A 13334-nucleotide genomic window follows, 5' to 3' on the forward strand; every position below is an offset into this window, starting at 1 on the left:
TAAAAGGTCAGCAGGTTTCTGCTACTAAATAAAGTCCAAATGTTTGCAATCAGTGACCTCCTTCATCTGTCCCTAACCCTTTCTGATCTTTCTCCCACTATTCTGATATAGTATAGGAATTGCTCGGGTCAATTTTTTTGAGTACCTCAAAGACCCAGCTCCAAGTTTTTGTACATCATTACTGTCATCATAATAATAAGCACTTACTTATAGGTGAGGTGCTGCATTAACTAATTTAATCTGCTTTTTAAGTATGAGAGGCACAGATTGGTTATGTAACTTGCCAAAGATCAGCAATAAAGAGCAGTCAGAATGAAAACCCAGGCAGTGTTGCTTCAGAGCCCATACTCCAAACCTCTGTACTGGAATGCCTCTCCCTACCTGGAATGCCTCTCACCTCCCCTATCTTACTTTCTAAGATCTTGACCAATCATAGTGTTCATATGCTAGCCTCCGACTACAGTGTAAGTTCCTTAAGAGCTTATACCAACTTGAAATCACTTCTGCTTCTTTCAAGTACTTAGCCCTTGCCAAATTCGTAATAGGCACTCAATAGTACTTAATTTTATTTTGTATTCTTGACCACTTAGAAATTTGATTTGTGTATCACTGAATATAGCTTGTTGCTAAACAGTGGGAAAATGTTTTCCTTTAAGGATCTGTAAATGCTAAATTAATGTTAAGTGCAAAAGAAAATAAGTCTAGATAAGGTTATCCTCTAAGAATTTTCTTTCTGTTTAGTGGTTATAATGCAAAACTGAGATAAGAAATTTGATAAAAGTAAAAAAAAAAAAAAATGGAGTCTTTCAAGCTGTTGGGAGGTTCTTCAAATATCAACCAGTAGTTTAACTTGTTTCTCATTTATTGAGTGTCTACACTGTGCCAAGCACACTCTCCTGTCTATATCAGGGCCACCATGGGAAGAGAGGATTCTAAGAGAAATATGGTTATTAGTTGGCAGAGTGCTGGGTGCTGGGTCTTTCCTTCCCTTCCCACTCAAAAAAACAAACAAACAAACAAAACAAACAAAAAGCCCCACCACTCAGAGGAAATGAGAATCCCTATAGGAAGATAAGGACCTAGAAAGCTTTGAGGTTTGCCCAAGATGTTATTCTGGGTGAAGGAAAATATTTGACGGAGTGTGTTAGAAAGCAGTAATTGGAAAACGAAACAAGAAAGAAATATTTCACTTTGGTACCCTCAAAACTTCAGATTATTCATCCCTTGGCTGGCCACCTACTGACTTGTGCCCATTTGAGGAGGGAAGAAGAGAAATGGAGGATAGAGAGGGGTACTGCATTGTAGCAGCTGCACTCGCTCCTACTTTTAAAGACACACACCAAGGGGGGTGCCAATCACCCCATTTAGAAATGACTTGTTACCGTCATACTGCCAACTCCCTCCATTTAGTGTGGCAAGGATGCATGAGTCTCCAGCGGGCAAAGTAGACAACTCCCTCCAAAGTAAGTTCGGTTTGAGTGTCTCCCCCACCCCCCACTTCCCTCTGCCATATGAAGACACAGAAAGAAGGCAACCATCTGAAAGCCAGGAAGAGAACTCTATGGTATTTTGTTATGGCAGCCCAAGCTGACTAATACAAGTGTGCAGCTACCTGACATATTCAAGTGTAGAATTTTTTTTTTTTTTTTTTTTCTGTATTAATGGAGCCATTTCTTCCGGTGAGCACAAACGGAAATGGCCCCTTTTGCTTCTCTAGCATTTGCCCAGTGGAGATTATTTGGTCCAGCTGAGCGGCATTTCCAGTATTAACCTCTTTTCACTTGCAGCGAAACTATACTTTTTTTTGGAAACAGGATCCTTCATGACTTGTTTTCTCTCTAAAGCTTAGGTTCTGCCACACATCAGTCAAAGGATTGATTGCATTGCTACTGTGTGCCTAGGGCGGACTCTCAACCACTGCGCCACTGGGGAAGCCCCAAGTGTAGAATTTTTTAAGGTCCTACCTATTACCATCTCAAGGGATGAGAGTACCATAAAACATAATTTGGAAATCACTGTTCTATTGGTAATTTTTTTTTTTTCTGAACTGAATGATGAATGGGTGGTGTGGGAGAGGAGAGTCTGTAGAAAATAAGTTTATTTGACGTTCATTGTAGCACAACCTTATGCCAAGTAAATGCGGCCTGTGCTTACTTCATGCATTTGCTATAAATTGAGTTAAAGGAAATAAAGAAAATAGAGCCATTTATTCAACTAGTTATTAGTTTCTGAAACATAGTTCTTTGTTGAATGTCAAAGCTGATATGTTAACGAGAGAGGAAAAGGGCAGCTCTGATTTGCATTTCAGTGTAGACAGCTTTGCACACAAATAAACAGACACAAAATGCTTCCTGTTACAGACCATTTGTCAATACTGAATTCAACTTAGCTGCAAAAGGAAGTAAATGCTATATAACACTAATCTTAAGAAGATTTCCATTTGATTGAAAACAGCCCAACAACTAGAGTTTTTCTATGATTTACTCTCTTCTAAACAACTGCTAGAAGCTCTTGGTTAATTTTTAGTGGCACTCTAAATCAAATTTAATTGTTACTCTATGAAGGAATTATTTTTTTAGAGTTAGAAATACATTTGCATCATATTAGTGAAAATTACAAAGACTAAGTCACAAAGTTGCTTCATTTGGAATATCTTCCATTTCATTCTCACTTTTGACTTTTATAGTAGTATTAATCATCATCTGGCATTTTAAAATCGTAACATTTTCCGATATGAATTTATAAAAGCACTGTCCAGGATTTCCAAACAACTAAAAATATAACTTTACATATGTAAAGCTGGTTATCAGTTTTGGCAGAAGGAGGCAGAAGAAAAGGCTAGAATTCAGCAAGTGCTGCATTTTGCTTTAAATACAGATGTTTGCTGATGACTTGAAGCACTGCTTAAAAAGATATTCTGCTTACCACCAAGTGAAAGTTTTGATTTGGGGAAAAAAAGGCGCGAAAGACTAATTAAAGAGAAATCATTAGCCCACAGGATCAGGGATTGGAAAAAATTGAAAAATAATGAGGCGGAGGAAAAATACTAACTTCAGTGAAAAGAAATTTAATGAAGTGGTACTGAGATTCCGTCAGCAATGAATATTTATACAATGAAATAAGGCCATCATTATTATTTATACTATTAGATAAAGTGGTCAAAATATCACATTCTAGAAAAAAGTTCCCAATTATGTAAAATGCGTTTTTGCTCTATTTATATCATTTTGGAAAATACAGACTTTTCTATATGATCAGGTAAACTCTTTTTTACTTCATGGAGAATGCAATAATATTTTTCCATCAATTTCTAAATGTGAGAGTTTTGTTATAATGGATGTAGTTATTAACGCTTAAGATATGTTGCAGCCTAGAATTGGTTTAGAAGAAAATGTTTATTGATTGGGGCAAACTATTTCTTTTAACAGTACAACCAAGGCTTAACACAGGAAAAAATATATTTGTAGAACATATATTTGACAAAGAACTTTTATTCAGAACTTTTATTCAGAACTTATATAACTCCGTAATAAGAAGACAGAAATCCCTGCTTAAAAATGAGCAAGATTTGACCAGACACTTCACAGAAGAAGCTACAGGATGACAAATGAAAGGGCACTCAATATCATTAGTATCAGGGAAAGATAATTTAAAGCTACATGAGACACTACTACATCAGAATAGTTAAAATCAAAAAGGGTGATCATACCAAGTGTTGGTATACATGCACCCCTGTGTTCATAGCAGCACTATTCACAATAGGCAAGACATGGCAACAACTTAAATGTCCATCGACAGATGAATGAATAAAGAAGATGTGGTACATATATACAGTGGAATACTACTCAGCCATAAAAAAATGAAATAATGCCATTTTCAGCAAAATGAATGGACCTAGAGATTATCATACTAAGTGAAGTTTGCCTACCACCACATTAAGTCAAAAAGAGAAAGACAAACACCATATGATATCACTTGTACATGGAATCTAAAATATGACACAAATGAACCTTTATGAAATAGAAACAGACTCATAGACATAGAGAACAGGCTTGTGGTTGCCAAGGGGGAGGGGGTGGGGGAGGGATGGATTGGGAGGCTGGGTTTAGTAGATGTAAGCTATTATATATAGAATGGGTAAACAACAAGGTCCTACTGTGTAGCACAGGGAACTGTATTCAATGCCCTGTGATAAACCATAATGGAAAAGAATACAAAAAAGAATGTATATATATGTATAACTGAATCACTTTGCTGTACAGCAGAGATTAACACAACATTGTAAATCAGCTATACTTCAATTAAATAAGTAAGTAAATAAATAAATAAAAGGACTTAGTAGATATATTTATAAACTGTTAGTTACCTGAACATATAATCCAATCATTTTGCCTGTGTTCTACTCCCATATTTCCAACTGTTCTGGCATTTTTCTGCTTAGATATTACAAAGTCACCTTACACTCACTGTGTGATACTGTATAGCCAGGTGATTCAGAGTGCAGGCTCTAACTCACAAAGACCTAGGTTTAGATCCTGGCTATACCACTTATTCCATCTGGACAACTTCTCTAAAATAGAATAATGCTAATAGAACCTAGGGTTGTACGAGGTTTCAATGAGATGAATGTAAAATGCTTGGCACACATACTTCATAAATAATACCTATTATTAAAAACCAAAATTATTTTTCTACAAAAAAATGAGCCCTCTTGCCTACCACCACATTTCTTTTCATAGGTCCTACAAATATTCCCATCTCCTAGACTGAAAATCTTGGGAAATATTTGAATTTTGTATTTATCTACATTCTATATTCATTATCTATATTCACTTTAATACCAATTCTTCCTTAAAATGTCACTTCGATTTTCCCTTTCTAATAAATTCCTAGTGCAATTAGTCTCTTCAGGCTGTCAATTCATTTCTATATAGTAATTCAGTAAACCCTAGCCACACTAGATGCTAGCTGGGTGATTTAGGCAAGTTAGTTAACCTCATTAAACTTCAGTTTTCTCCACTGTAAATTGGGGATGACTGTATAATGCACTAAAAGTCCTTTTTACTGTGCCTGATACAAGAGTAATTGCCTGACAAGTGGGTGCTACTTTTACGATTTCCTAATTCTGTTCAATATTTATAACTTACGGTCATTTTAGCTTTTTTTTTTTTTTTTTTTTTTTTGCGGTACGCGGGCCTCTCACTGCTGTGGCCTCTCCCGTTGCGGAGCACAGGCTTCGGACGCGGAGGCCCAGCGGCCATGGCTCACGGGCCCAGCCACTCCGCGGCATGTGGGATCCTCCCGGACCGGGGCACGAACCCGTGTCCCCTGCATCGGCAGGCGGACTCTCAACCACTGCGCCACCAGGGAAGCCCCATTTTAGCTTTTTAAGTTGCCGCATCTCGCCATTGCTTCATTGATTTTACGGTCCACAGAATCCTCTAAAGATTTCCATACTTGCACTGGACTGTGGTTATTCCACTTACCACGCCCTCCTCATCTTTTACAGTTAGTGTATTCCAAGTGATTCTTAGCTCTGGCTGAACTTAGAATCAAGTGGAATGCCTCGAAAAATTATTGATGCTCAGGCTGCACCCAAGACCAATTAAATAATAATCTCTAATTCTAATGTGCAACTGGCATTGAGAACCACAATTTTGTTTTGCTTGTTTGCTTTTGGTTTTGTTTGTTCATGTTTTGCTTAGTTTTGTTTGGGATCTAATTGTAGGATTTGCGTCAGGTTCTGAAGATCTTATTTGGATCTTGATTTTACCGTGAGACATGCTAGATACCCCTTGCTGCTACTGAGTTTCTGCAACTTTAGGTATCGTGCAGCAATATCCTTAACCGAATAATTTGTGTGTGTGTGTGTGTGTGTGTGTGTGTGTGTGTGTGAGAGAGAGAGAGAGAGAGAGAGGGAAATAGTAACATACTCCTGGAGAATTCTCCATAGCTTGGCATTAATTCATTAATCAGCACTTTGGAGAATATCGTTAATCAAGTACTTTAATTACAAATCCACATAACTGCACTGATGATACTTCCTAATCTGCAAACATCATCCCTTCTAAATCTTCTACAAAGGATATTTTGAGAGAACCTATCAAAGGATTTTCTAAAATCAAGATATATATTATAATGCTATCTAAAACTGATATGAGGTTTTATCTGGTATGATTTTCTTAATAAACCTATTCTCTTCCTGATCGCAAGTTTCCTTCCTCAGTTCTCAAAGACTCAACAATTTATTGTACAGTTTTACTGGGAGTCATAGCAAGCTCTCAGTCCCATAGTTTGCAGCATCTTTTTTTTTTTTAATGAGACTTTTAATCTAACTCTATATTTTAAGCACATTTTCAGTTCTCTCCAAATTCCTGAAGATTACCAATAGCTTTTTGGTAGATTGAGATGATGATATCTTTTTGGTATCTTGAGATATTGTTCACCCAAGCCCGCGGTAAACTAGAGTAGATGGGTATTTTTCACTATTTTACTCTGTTAATCTCCATTTCTTCTTATTACTATTAATTTTGTTCTTCTCAGATGATGATAAGTCTTCATATAAAAGATAGAAACATACTTAGGGAGGTAGTAGAGTTAGAGAGTTGGGTAATCAGCTTAATTTTCTCTATTCAGTAGCATTGTGCCATTCACCCCAAGTGGTAACCTTATACACCATTCTTGTTTCCTTAACTTATAAACAAGAGTCATTTTTCTTGCTGTTTATAGTTGTCAGGCTTCAGAATCTTCTGAGCTTTTAGCCTCACTGACATTTCCATACACTTCCTGCTACTTCTCCAAATTATTTCTTCCTCTCCTTCTCCTTCTTATGAACCTTTCCCTCGTATTTCTTTTCACATTTTTTCAAGAGTCTTAAATGTGAATTCATGAACTCACTGGAGAATTCTCTACGCATTCATATTCATCACTTTTTATTCCTCCCCTTTTCTTCTTCATCACTGTCAATCAGAGATTGGCAAACCTTTTCTGTAAAGACACAGTAAATATTTTAGGCTTTGTGGACCTGCAGTCTCTTGTATTAACTGTGTCATGGCAGAACAAAAGCAGCCATAGAAAATACACAGATAAATGAGTGACTGTGTTCCAATAGAACAGTATTTGTGGGCATCTATTTTGGGATTTTATATTCATTTCACGTTATAAAATATTCTTTTGATTTGTTTAAAATCATTTAAAAATCTATTTTCAGCTGATGAGTCTTATCAAAACAAGTGGTTGGGTGGAATTCACGTGTAGGCTGTAATTTGTCAGCCCCTGCCAGAGAGGGGTCAAAATATATAATACACATTACAGTCAGTAGGGAAAAATGATAATAATAAAAATAATCATGTAAATGAATAAACTCAACATCTCTTAAACTCAACATTTCTGTTGGGAACTGTTGTGGGTTGAATTATATCCCCCCAAAAGATATGTTCAAGTACTAATATCTAGTACTTATGAAATATAATGACTAGATTTGGGTCCCCAAAGGCCTGGCATGGTATTGCAGCTTCTAGCATAGGACCTTGTACAAAATGAGGAATCACAAATGTTTGGTAATTTGAAATGATAAATGCAAAAAAAAAAAAAACTTTGAATATATATATTCAAATTATATGTATTAATGTATAATTTAATAAGCCATTGCATTGGCACTTAAAACTCATATTGTTCCTTAAATATACTTGTGTTAGTTTTTTCTTTTGCCTGCATTGGGTCTTCGTTGCTCCACACGGGCTTTCTCTAGTTGCGGCGTGCAGGGGCTACTCTTCGTTGCGGTGCACGGGCATCTCATTGCAGTGGTTTCTCTTGTTGCAGAGCACAGGCTCTAGGGCACGCGGGCTTCAGTAGTTGTGGCACATGGGCTCAGTAGTTGTGGCTCACGGGCTCTAGAGCACAGGCTCAGTAGTTGCAGCGCACGGGCTTAGTTGCTCTGCAGCATGGGATCTTCCCAGACCAGAGATCAAACCCGTGTCCCCTGCATTGGCAGGCGGTTTCTTAACCACTGCGCCACCAGGGACACCCTTTTTAGGTTTTTAAGGAAAAGAATGTGGAAAAGAATATGGGGAGAAAATCAATGGATTACAATAATGTACTATTCTAAAGAAAAAGGGAATACAATTTAGATGCGGAGATACTGAAAAGAAAATAAATTCATTACTTGAGAGAATGGGCTCATTTTACAATCTATGTCTAAAATTTTTGTTCTTCTTTGACTCTTCCCAGTTCACAGTAGATGGTTAATGATACATTAGTGGTTAGATGGTCAGATGCTGCAATACTACCATGCCAGGCCTTTGAGGATCCCAGTATAGTTACTATACTTCATAAGATGCTGTATGCAGAGGGGTTTGGCCTCTGCAGTCACATAGACTTGAGCTCTTCTTAGATCTGTCATTTACAAACTATGATCTTGAGCAAAATAGCTGATATTATTCAGGCTGATGATGAAAAGCACCACAATATGCAACATTTGGACTAGAGGGAAGTGACTAGTTCTGACTATAGTGAGGAGTGATTTCAAAGTACTTGATAAAGAAATAAAATTAGAGAGGAACTTTGAAACATGGCTACGACTACAGAAGGTGGAACTGCAGCAGGGCCAGGAGAAAAACAATATTGTTTGGTTTATGAATAAAACACTCAAAGTTTAAAAATATTTATGCCTTATTATTTGACTTAAACATTTAAATAATATAAATGTTATTTTATGACTACATATATATATAAATCTACTTTTTTACTGTTTATATTTTGCGAAATATCCAAATGAATATGCTGTGAAAAAGTTATTATCTGATATAACCCAAAATACATACATTTTTAACTCACTATAATATATAATTAGCCAAAAATTACTTTTAAAGTAAAAACTGAGGATTTCCACACATTAGTCCCATCTCTATCCAGTAGATTCTTTTTACTAAACTTGTATTAAAATCTTGTATAGCCCTGAATCTGTTTTACTGGCTGCTCTCAAACTGGCTTTAACTCTGTTTTGAGCAAAATGTTTCACAATGTGACCAATAGCTTAGATACCAGGGAAATTCTTTTTCGCCATGGCACACAGTCTCTAGAAATGTTGTTCCCGAATAAATAAGTGTGGTAATTTTTTCAAATGTTGCTTCATATTGTTCTTAACAATTAAAGCCATCAAGATAGTTGTTAATCGGGGAACTCGTAGATTTGAAAGGAAGGACAGACCAGCCTGTACTTGTCCCATCCAGGCCAGCGGTGCGCACAGTGGGAGGAGGAGGGTGGGTGTGTGCACTCCAGGGATTGCTGAAAACAACCCATTGAGATACAGCCGGAAATAGGAGAAATTTGGTTTACCTATTTTTATTAAAAAATTCTATTTGTGTAAGTTTTATTATGTGCATCATTTATTAGTATAGTAACGTATGTATACAATTTGTAAATAAATACATCTACCTATGTTGGAGGGATGTGCTCAATCATTTTTACATGTTAGGGATGTGGGGTGAAATGGAGAAACATCACACCCCCTTCTTCCCATTTTGCAGATGCAGCATCAGGTCCAAGAGAGCCTGGATTGCCTCATTCTGTGGGCTGTGGGCACCACCCCTGTGCTCCTGTCAGAAGCTGCTGCGGTCCTGAAACACTGCACAAGGAGAATTAGTGCCTTCTGAATCTTGTGCTCTGGGGACTATGCCAGGGTTGGTTACACAGCAGGAAAAAGCCAGACCCACGATGTCATTCAACATATCTTCTGTCAGAGACTAGATACACTTGTGAGATTTGGACCTTTGTACTTGCTTCACGGGTGTAGGTGTTTTGCTGTTTTGTTTTGCTTTGTTTTGTTTTAAACCACAAAAGTACTCTGTATCCCATGGCCCTGGTTTTAGTAAATATCCTTGTACTGTTTTGATTTATCAGCTTGAGATTGTCAATAACAAGTAATCAATGGTAGCTTCATAATGAAACGAAGTACACTGTTGTTGCTTATTGAATAATTTTGGATCTCATGGAAAATATAATGGATCACAGTGATAGGCTTCTTTTACCTGCCTTGGCTCCAGAAGAGGAGGACTTTAATCTCGAATGTAGAAACTATTTAACTCTTCCTGTGGGAAGCCCCAGACCACCAACACCACCCCTCCCCTACCCACCACCCTTGCCCCGCCACCCCCCCCCCAAAAAAAAGAAGGCTGTTAATGAGAGATCCTCTCAGTTGGGGGAATGAAGGATGCTCTGGTTGATTTTTTTTCCCAGAATAAATTTTGGTTAATCTAAAAAAAATGCTTTTTAACCAATGCTTGTATTAAAAATAACTTCAATAAACCTGACCAAGGAGGTGAAAGATTTATGCACTGAGAACTATAAAACATTAATAAAGGAAGTTGAAGATGATTTAAAGAAATGGAAAAATATCCCATGCTCTTGGATTGGAAGAATATTGTTAAAATGGCCATACTACCCAAAGCAATCTACAGATTTAATGCAGTCCCTATCAAATTACCCATGACATTTTTTCACAGAACTAGAACAAATAATTCTAAAATTTGTATGGAACCGTAAAAGACCCAGAATTGCCAAAGCAATCCTGAGGAAAAAAGACAAAGCAGGAGGCATAACCCTCCCAGACTTCAGACAATACTACAAAGCTACAGTAATCAAAACAGCACGTTATTGGCATAAAAACAGACATATGGATCAATGGAATAGAATAGAGAGCCCAGAAATAAACCCACACACCTGTGGACTTCGACAAAAGAGTCAAGAATGTACAATGAGAAAAAGTCTCTTCAGCAAGTGGTGTTGGGAAAGCTGGATAGCCACATGTAAATCAATGAGGTGAGAACACACCCTCACACCACACACAAAAATAAACTCAAAATGGCTTAAAGACTTAAATATAAGACATGACACCATAGAACTCTTAGAAGAGAACATAGGCAAAACATTCTTTGACATAAATTGTACCAATGTGTTCTTAGGTCAGTCTCCCAAGGCAATAGAAATAAAAGCAAAAATAAACAAATGGGACCTAGTCAAACTTATAAGCTTTTGTAAAGCAACGGAAACCAGAAACCAAAAAGACAACCTGTGGACTGGGAGAAAATAATTGCAAATGATGCAACCAATAAGGGCTCAATTTCCAAAATATACAAACAGCTTATACAACTCAATAACACACAAAAAAACCCAATCAAAAAATGTACATTAGACCTAAATAGACATTTCTCCAAAGAAGATACACAGATGGCCAATAGGCCCATGAAAAGATGCTCAGCATCACTAATTATTAGAGAAATGCAAGTCAGAACTACAATGAGGTACCACCTCACACTGGTCAGAATGGCCATAATTTAAAAGTCTACAAATAACAAATGCTAGAGAGGGTGTGGAGAGAAGGGAACCCTCCTACACTGTTGGTGGGAATGTAAGTTGGTGAAGTCATTACGGAAAACAGTATGGAGGTTCCTCAAAAAACTAAAACAGAGTTTCCATGTGATCCAGCAATCCCACTCCTGGGCACATATCTGAACAAAACTACAATTCAGAGAGATACATGCACCCCTATGTCCATAGCAGCACTATTTACAATAGCCAAGACATGGAAACAACCTAAATGTTCATTGACAGATGAATGGATAAAGAAGATATGTGTGTGTACACACACATACACACACACACACACACACACACACACACACACACACACACAATGGAATATTACTCAGCCATTAAAAGGAATGAAATAATGTAATTTGCAGCAACATGATTAGACCTGGAGATTATCATACTAAGTAAGCCAGAAAGAGAAAGACAAATACCATATGATATCACTAATATTTGGAATATAAAATATGACTTAAATGAACCTATCTAGGAAATAGAAACAGACTCACAGACACAGAGAACAGACTCGTGGTTGCCAGCCCAGAAGGGGGGTGGAAGAGGGATGGATTGGGAGCTTGGGGTTAGCAGATGCAAGCTATTATATATAGATAATATATAAACAACAAGGTCCTACAGGGAACTATATTCAATATCCTGTGATAAACCATAACAGAAAAGAATATGAAAAAGACTATATATACATATAACTGAATCGCTTTGCTGTACAGCAGAACTAACACAACATTGTAAATCAACTATACTTCAATAAAAAAATGATTTCAAGATCTTATAGCATATTTCGTTACAGTAAAGATGACTAAATCTCTCTCTCTCGCTTTTTTCCTGATAAAGTATCTTGTAAGGATTCAGGATTACCATTCTTGATACCAAGTTTCAATCCCTAGAAGTATAGCAGTAGGAGAATAAACAGTGTGCACTGACCTCAAGGAAACACCTGACATTTAGGGATTTTTTTCACAAAATACTTAAATTGACATCCTGTTCTTATCATCTACCCCTTTCTCTGAAAATATGTCACTGTCAGACTGTTATGGTTAAATTGAGACTCTGGTCAATTGGGGTGGGGATCTATTACGTCTAGTTTTACTTTAAGCATTCTTTTGAGTGACCAGTACCTTAAAAAATAAATCTTAGGAGAATACTCATGTAGCCTAATGAAACATTTAACACGCTTTCTGATCCTGTTTTCTGACTTTCCAAATACTTGACTTTTGAAAGTATACTTGAGAGTGTACTTTGAGAGTATTTCTCCTGTTATTTTTTTTTTTCATCAGGAAGGATAAGAATTCTCTAATATAAAATAATAAAGATCCTACAACCACATGCATTTGGAATTTTTAGGTATAAAGGTAACTGCTTTTCTTCTTGGTTTCCAATTTCTGCCAATACATGCTATCAAGTTTGTTTTACATAATGAGCTCACTGCTGAGTACACATAATCTCAGAGGTGAAAGGGTTTATCATCCACCCTACAAGAAATAAGACACGCAGTACTTGTTTATGCTGGGTGCTCTCTAGTCGTGAGCCTACACTTGCTTCTAGTCTTTTCAGAAAGAAACATTTTCACCTTAAAAGGTGAACTCAGGGCTTCCCTGGTGGCACAGTGGTTGAGAATCTGCCTGCTAATGCAGGGGACATGGGTTCGAGCCCCAGTCTGGGAGGATCCCACATGCCACGGAGCAACTAGGCCCATGAGCCACAACTACTGAGCCTGCGTGTCTGGAGCCTGTGCTCCGCAGCAAGAGACGCCGCGACAGTGAGAGGCCCGCGCAACGCAATGAAGACTGGCCCCCGCATGCCACAACTAGAGAAAGCCCTAGCACAGAAACGAAGACCCAATCCAGCAAAAATAAATAAATAAATAAATAAACTCCTACCCCCAACAACATCTTAAAAAAAAAAAAAGGTGAACTCAAAGGATATAATTTCTGTACCGCTCATGACAC

Source organism: Lipotes vexillifer, unplaced genomic scaffold, assembly GCF_000442215.2.
Source record: "Lipotes vexillifer unplaced genomic scaffold, Lipotes_vexillifer_v1.1 scaffold602, whole genome shotgun sequence".
In the NCBI taxonomy this organism is placed as follows: Eukaryota; Metazoa; Chordata; class Mammalia; order Artiodactyla; family Lipotidae; genus Lipotes; species Lipotes vexillifer.